The sequence below is a fragment of the Oncorhynchus gorbuscha genome, unplaced genomic scaffold, assembly GCF_021184085.1.
Source record: "Oncorhynchus gorbuscha isolate QuinsamMale2020 ecotype Even-year unplaced genomic scaffold, OgorEven_v1.0 Un_scaffold_3117, whole genome shotgun sequence".
Taxonomy (NCBI): domain Eukaryota; kingdom Metazoa; phylum Chordata; class Actinopteri; order Salmoniformes; family Salmonidae; genus Oncorhynchus; species Oncorhynchus gorbuscha.
The window spans coordinates 36159-43811 of NW_025747455.1; the positions used below are offsets into that span (position 1 = coordinate 36159).

The 7653-nt window shown below is 40.9% G+C and overlaps 1 pseudogene; it reads left to right on the forward strand.

Moving 5' to 3' along the window:
* The first annotated feature begins 14 nt into the window (after nt 1-14).
* On the forward strand, nt 15-3805 carry LOC124027348 (annotated as a pseudogene).
* The last annotated feature ends 3848 nt before the right edge of the window (nt 3806-7653 follow it).

A 7653-nucleotide genomic window follows, 5' to 3' on the forward strand; every position in this document is an offset into this window, starting at 1 on the left:
GACTGCCAGGAACCATGGGAAGAGAACCACAGCCGAGACAGAGGTGTGTGTGTTTATGTCTGTGTGTATGCATGTGTTGATATATTGACATTAATGTGCACTTTTCAGTAACTTCCTGTTGTTTGTAGAGAGGGAGTGAAGTTCTCCAGCCAGACAGAGGCTTTGTACTACAGGGTTCTAGAGGCTGTCATCAATCAGGAGAGGAAGAGGCTGGGAGCCAAAGACATTTTAGTGAGTCCTCTGCCCTCTGTTGTGTATGAATGGAACTGCACTGTTTAGTGTCATTAAGCATTCACTTTATAATTCCCTCTGGGGGCACTGTTGTATTTTATTTCTGTATTTTTTATTTATCCTTTATTTAACCTAAGCAAGTCAGTTAAGAACAAATTCTTATTTACAATGACGGCCCACCAAAAGGCGAAAGGCCTCCTGCTGGGACAGAGGCCTGGGATTAAATAAATAAATACAATATAAATATAAGACAACATGTTATACAGACATGTATAGTATAGAGGTTGTCCTTGATGACTTGTTTCTTGGCAGGGCATTCTGGAGCATGATCTGTCCCAGCGCTCTCTAGTGGCCTGTTGTCTGGAGATGGTCATCTTCTCCCATCAGCCACCAGGCAGCTTTCCCTGGTCATTGACATCTTTAGCCTGGCGCCATACGACTTCTACAAGGTAACATCTACACAAAACACCTGCAGTACATGTAATACTGTAATGTAACATCGTAGGTTTTGTGTAAAGGAGGAGGTTTCACGTGATAAGTAACCTTACCTGAAAACTGAAGCATTATGTTAGCTTCTCAAGCTAATGCCTAGGCTTCGGCTCAGACGGTTTACACAGTCTTGGGGCATACAGACGTCCTGGGTTCAAACACGTCTACTGTAATCTTAGTGATCTATTTAGGTGCTGTTTAACCCTCTACTGTGTGTGGTGTGTGCCAGGTGATAGAGCTGGTGCTGCGGGCTGAGGAGGGCTTGCTGCCGGGTGTGGTCAGGCATCTGACCCATATAGAGGAGCAGGTCCTGGATTGTCTGGCCTGGAGGAGAGACTCACCACTCTGGGACCAGATCAGAGCTGCTAAGGGTCAGGGACAGCTGCCTACATACCATCAGGTCAGTGGGCAAAGATTCAAATTCACCTGTTTGTCAACTGGGCAAAATATACAGTGCACCCTCTCATAATATATAGAGCAACACCGCTGGCGCACTCGAAACAAGTTGGTCTAATATGGCAGCATGGCGGCTGTCGTTCCATTCAATAGAGGAAACAAAATGATCCCAAACTTAAGGTAACAGATGGTTCTATGTGTGTTCAAGGTGATGCTCCCCCAATACTCAGAGGACACAGACAAGATGGCCAAGATCCCTCCCAACCCTTCACACTTGACCCCAAGCCTTGTGAATGGGATCCATGGAATTGACCTAAACTCCCCGATTACCCACCATGAACGCTACAGCTCACCCCCTGCTGGCTCAAAGATGGCTGCTTGCCCTATCACACCAGTCAGCCCATCCCAGTCCTCCTCTGTCATTGTTACTGGACAGACTGTAGTCACCATGGCATCAGCCACTGTCACCACCAACAATGGCCAGTCAGTCAGCATACCGGTTCGAGGTAAAGACAATCCCTCAGATGAAACCCAATATGGCCATAGAAATGACAACCCTAATAGAATACTGACATAATGTAATACATCTTATAATAGACATGTTATATACCTTGTTTACATATCACAACAACCAGTGCTATTTGTTCAGTGAAACCTCTTCCATACCCAGGCATTGCCAATGACCGTTGAGCCATCACATTTACCCTCAGTGTTGTAGGTCAGCCCATTCCTCCACAGCAAGTCTCCAGCACCTCTACCCAGCAGCCCCAGAACCCTCTACCCTCTACCCAGAGTAAGGGCTCCATCTCACTGTTCCTCCGCAAGGTAGGCTTTACTCAGATTCCTACATACCTGAGCGGGCCTGAATGCTATGAGCCTAGATATTTAGTTACAAGATCCACAAGACAGAGGCCATACTCCTTCCCTCTGTCTCAGGTCTACCACCTGGTGAGCATGCGTCTGAGGGACATCTGTGTTAAACTGGACATCTGTGAGGCGCTGCGGCTGGAGATCTGGACCTGCGTCGAACACTCCTTGGTCCACTGCACTGACCTTATGCTAGACCGACACCTGGACCAAATACTCATGTGTGCCATCTATGTCATGGCCAAGGTAGCACTATTTGCTTTGCCTCTAGACATTTTGCTATACTTCCTTAACGCAGATGGTTTTATGACTTGGGTGATCGACAGCAAGGCATTCAGCCTTCTATACTTCTTCAGCTGTGTATTGATGATTATAATGTAATATATCACTTCATTTCCATGTTTGTGCTGTGTGTTGCTCATGCAGGTAACCAAAGTGGACATGCCCTTCAAGCTCATCATGCAGTGCTACAAGACTCAGCCTCAAGCAAGCAACTGTGTAAGGAGATCAATGTTTTGCTTGCTTTTGTGTGTGTGTGTGTTAAATCCTGCTGGTTTGTTATTGTGTAGTTGATGAAGTCTGTATTGTCCTTCTGTCAGGTATTCAGAAGTGTTCTGATCTCAGGGAGAAACACCAAGACGTCACAAAACTCTCCTGGAGAATCCAACAGAGAAAACAGTTAGACAAATAGAAAATATATTGTTTGCATCATAATGTGCATGAATTAACAAATCATTTTTGATGGTGATGCTGCTCTGTTTTCCAATAGATGTAGACCCCAGCAGTAGCTTGCTTACCTACCAGAGCCCTCCCACCCATCCTACAGGACCCAGAGCTCCCTGTAGCCCGGGCCAGGAGGAGAGAGGACACCTCATCTATTTCTACAACACTGTCTATGTCAAACAGATGAAGGACTTTGCCCTGCGCTACACCTACAGCTCTCTGACCATAGCCCGGGTGAGGGGTCATTTTCATATACTTCCTAATGGAGTCAGTAGTCGTCATACACGATACATAGGAAACACTTTACCAGGGGTCTCAGATATGTCCAAACTGGTGTAAAACATCATGGGTACTTACAGGTCATCTGATCCTGTCATATAAGTAAGAGAAGTCCTAGAACAGATGCAGTGCATTGTTCCTAGGCCCAGCGCTATCATCACTGTCCAACAGAGATTCTGACCACATTCAGATGATTTGTCCATGCACAGGTTGAAACCCCTCCCCTTTCGCAATACCCCTGCCAGCGTATTGGATCCTTGCGCAGACTCCGCCCCTCCAACCACCATTCCCTCTACATCTCACCCCACAAGCCCAACACACACCCCTCCCCCCGCACTGGGGTCCTCTAAATCTTCAGCAGAAGCCCGTCAAAGGTCAGAGGTTGGACATACCTCTCAAACCCTGCTAACGGTTCCCTAACTGACCCTCTTCTATACTTCCTGTCTGAAGCCTAACTATCAATACACATATTTTAACTTCAGTAACTGTGAAAAGCAAAAGGCCTGGTCATCGTAAATACACAGTACATACAGTCATGTGTGTTGCTAATCGTTGTGTCCCACAGAGTCTGAGAGAGATCAGCGACATGATGAAGACATTTCAGTCACGCACCAGGAAGTGCTGTGCAGCCCAGCTGCAGGAGGACGGTGAGGAGGAGGGTGGACCGCTTGCGAAGAGACCCTGTCAGGATAGACCGTCAAACTTGCAGAGAAAGCTCAGGGACTTCGACCAGGCACTGATGAGGGCCCAGAACCAGCAACAAGCTCAGACCAGGGCCAAGGCACAGCACCAAGCAACAGCACACAATGGGACGCATTGATGACATCTCACTTTCGTTGACTTACTGCCATGCTTCATACTTCTTGCAGGTCTACACTCATTGGAAGAATATGGACAACAGGCACTGATGATGGGAGAATGGATGCTGTGGATCTACAATGTTAGAAAGAATTGGCATCATTAGCACTCAGCGAAGTTCTCTTAGCAAGCAATGTTCATGATTAGAAAAGCTGATTTGTAATAATAATAATGAGGGTAATGTAATAATCTGAGGGTAACTAGGGCTCTGTATCAAATATCATATCATATACAGCATATATTCATCCAAAGTAAGCAGTAAATGAATTGTGTTGGTACTGAGCACTGTCTACAGTTTGTGTTTGGTGAGATGGAGGAGACGATGTTCTCTGGAACATACAGTATGTTATTAGTTTCAATTTTCAAGTTTAATTCGTCACCTCACAAGTACAGTGAGATGCTTAAATTGCAAGCCCTACCCAACAGTGCAGTATTCAAAATTTTAAAAAGCATTTAATTTAAAACAAATTAAACACAGATATGACATATAGGTGAGCCTTTTAAAATGATTATACATGTATCTGTTAGGACCAGATGTTAGATAATCATGTTTAATTGTTATACAGAGTAATGTATCTGTTAGGACCAGATGTTAGATAATCATGTTTAATTGTTATACAGAGTAATGTATCTGTTAGGACCAGATGTTAGATAATCATGTTTAATTGTTATACAGAGTAATGTATCTGTTAGGACCAGATGTTAGATAATCATGTTTAATTGTTATACAGAGTAATGTATCTGTTAGGACCAGATGTTAGATAATCATGTTTAATTGTTATACAGAGTAATGTATCTGTTAGGACCAGATGTTAGATAATCATGTTTAATTGTTATACAGAGTAATGTATCTGTTAGGACCAGATGTTAGATAATCATGTTTAATTGTTATACAGAGTAATGTATCTGTTAGGACCAGATGTTAGATAATCATGTTTAATTGTTATACAGAGTAATGTATCTGTTAGGACCAGATGATAGATAATCATGTTTAATTGTTATACAGAGTAATGTATCTGTTAGGACCAGATGTTAGATAATCATGTTTAATTGTTATACAGAGTAATGTATCTGTTAGGACCAGATGTTAGATAATCATGTTTAATTGTTATACAGAGTAATGTATCTGTTAGGACCAGATGTTAGATAATCATGTTTAATTGTTATACAGAGTAATGTATCTGTTAGGACCAGATGTTAGATAATAATGTTTAATTGTTATACAGAGTAATGTATCTGTTAGGACCAGATGTTAGATAATCATGTTTAATTGTTATACAGAGTAATGTATCTGTTAGGACCAGATGTTAGATAATCATGTTTAATTGTTATACAGAGTAATGTATCTGTTAGGACCAGATGTTAGATAATCATGTTTAATTGTTATACAGAGTAATGTATCTGTTAGGACCAGATGTTAGATAATCATGTTTAATTGTTATACAGAGTAATGTATCTGTTAGGACCAGATGTTAGATAATCATGTTTAATTGTTATACAGAGTAATGTATCTGTTAGGACCAGATGTTAGATAATCATGTTTAATTGTTATACAGAGTAATGTATCTGTTAGGACCAGATGTTAGATAATCATGTTTAATTGTTATACAGAGTAATGTATCTGTTAGGACCAGATGTTAGATAATCATGTTTAATTGTTATACAGAGTAATGTATCTGTTAGGACCAGATGTTAGATAATCATGTTTAATTGTTATACAGAGTAATGTATCTGTTAGGACCAGATGTTAGATAATCATGTTTAATTGTTATACAGAGTAATGTATCTGTTAGGACCAGATGTTAGATAATCATGTTTAATTGTTATACAGAGTAATGTATCTGTTAGGACCAGATGTTAGATAATCATGTTTAATTGTTATACAGAGTAATGTATCTGTTAGGACCAGATGTTAGATAATCATGTTTAATTGTTATACAGAGTAATGTATCTGTTAGGACCAGATGTTAGATAATCATGTTTAATTGTTATACAGAGTAATGTATCTGTTAGGACCAGATGTTAGATAATCATGTTTAATTGTTATACAGAGTAATGTATCTGTTAGGACCAGATGTTAGATAATCATGTTTAATTGTTATACAGAGTAATGTATCTGTTAGGACCAGATGTTAGATAATCATGTTTAATTGTTATACAGAGTAATGTATCTGTTAGGACCAGATGTTAGATAATCATGTTTAATTGTTATACAGAGTAATGTCTCTGTTAGGACCAGATGTTAGATAATCATGTTTAATTGTTATACAGAGTAATGTATCTGTTAGGACCAGATGTTAGATAATATTCTGTTTAATTGGCACGTTTTTTTCTCTACCAGCGTTGAATTTGTACTGATCTGTGGTACAAATAATTTACTTCTTTGTATTGTGATGTTGAATAAACACAACTCTGTTTTTACATTTGTCTTGTTGCTTTTTGTCCTATGTTGCTCTGTCTGTAGGCTTTGTCTTGCTTGTCCTATGTTGCTCTGTCTATAGGCTTTGTCTTGCTTGTCCTATGTTGCTCTGTCTATAGGCTTTGTCTTGCTTGTCCTATGTTGCTCTGTCTGTAGGCTTTGTCTTGCTTGTCCTATGTTGCTCTGTCCATAGGCTTTGTCTTGCTTGTCCTATGTTGCTCTGTCTATAGGCTTTGTCTTGCTTGTCCTATGTTGCTCTGTCTATAGGCTTTGTCTTGCTTGTCCTATGTTGCTCTGTCTGTAGGCTTTGTCTTGCTTGTCCTATGTTGCTCTGTCTGTAGGCTTTGTCTTGCTTGTCCTATGTTGCTCTGTCTGTAGGCTTTGTCTTGCTTGTCCTATGTTGCTCTGTCTGTAGGCTTTGTCTTGCTTGTCCTATGTTGCTCTGTCTGTAGGCTTTGTCTTGCTTGTCCTATGTTGCTCTGTCTGTAGGCTTTGTCTTGCTTGTCCTATGTTGCTCTGTCTATAGGCTTTGTCTTGCTTGTCCTATGTTGCTCTGTCTATAGGCTTTGTCTTGCTTGTCCTATGTTGCTCTGTCTATAGGCTTTGTCTTGCTTGTCCTATGTTGCTCTGTCTGTAGGCTTTGTCTTGCTTGTCCTATGTTGCTCTGTCTGTAGGCTTTGTCTTGCTTGTCCTATGTTGCTCTGTCTGTAGGCTTTGTCTTGCTTGTCCTATGTTGCTCTGTCTGTAGGCTTTGTCTTGCTTGTCCTATGTTGCTCTGTCTATAGGCTTTGTCTTGCTTGTCCTATGTTGCTCTGTCTGTAGGCTTTGTCTTGCTTGTCCTATGTTGCTCTGTCTATAGGCTTTGTCTTGCTTGTCCTATGTCGCTCTGTCTGTAGGCTTTGTCTTGCTTGTCCTATGTTGCTCTGTCTGTAGGCTTTGTCTTGCTTGTCCTATGTTGCTCTGCGTGTGCTCACTGCTCATTGATTGTCTGTATTGTAATTGTTTTTAATAATCTGCCCAGGGACTGCGGTTGAAAATGAGCCGGCTGACTAAAACGGCAGGGTAGCCTAGTGGTTAGAGCGTTGGACTAGAAAATCAAAGGAAAAAAAAAAAACATCACTTTACTGAAACGTAGATGAATGTGTACTGCCCCTGTAAAAATAAAATAAACTCAAACATCTCCTTAACATTACCACAACACATTACCACAACATAGTGAGAGCCACTGTGGAAAATAAATATTGCTCCATGTTGGATATTTTTGCACTCAGAGACAACAAGGTCATAAACAGCATGTGACATATCAGTCTTGGTATATTAGTCTCATGTTGATATAGTAAAATTGTTATTTTGTTAATTTTCATACTGGCATATTTTGAAAAACATCCGAA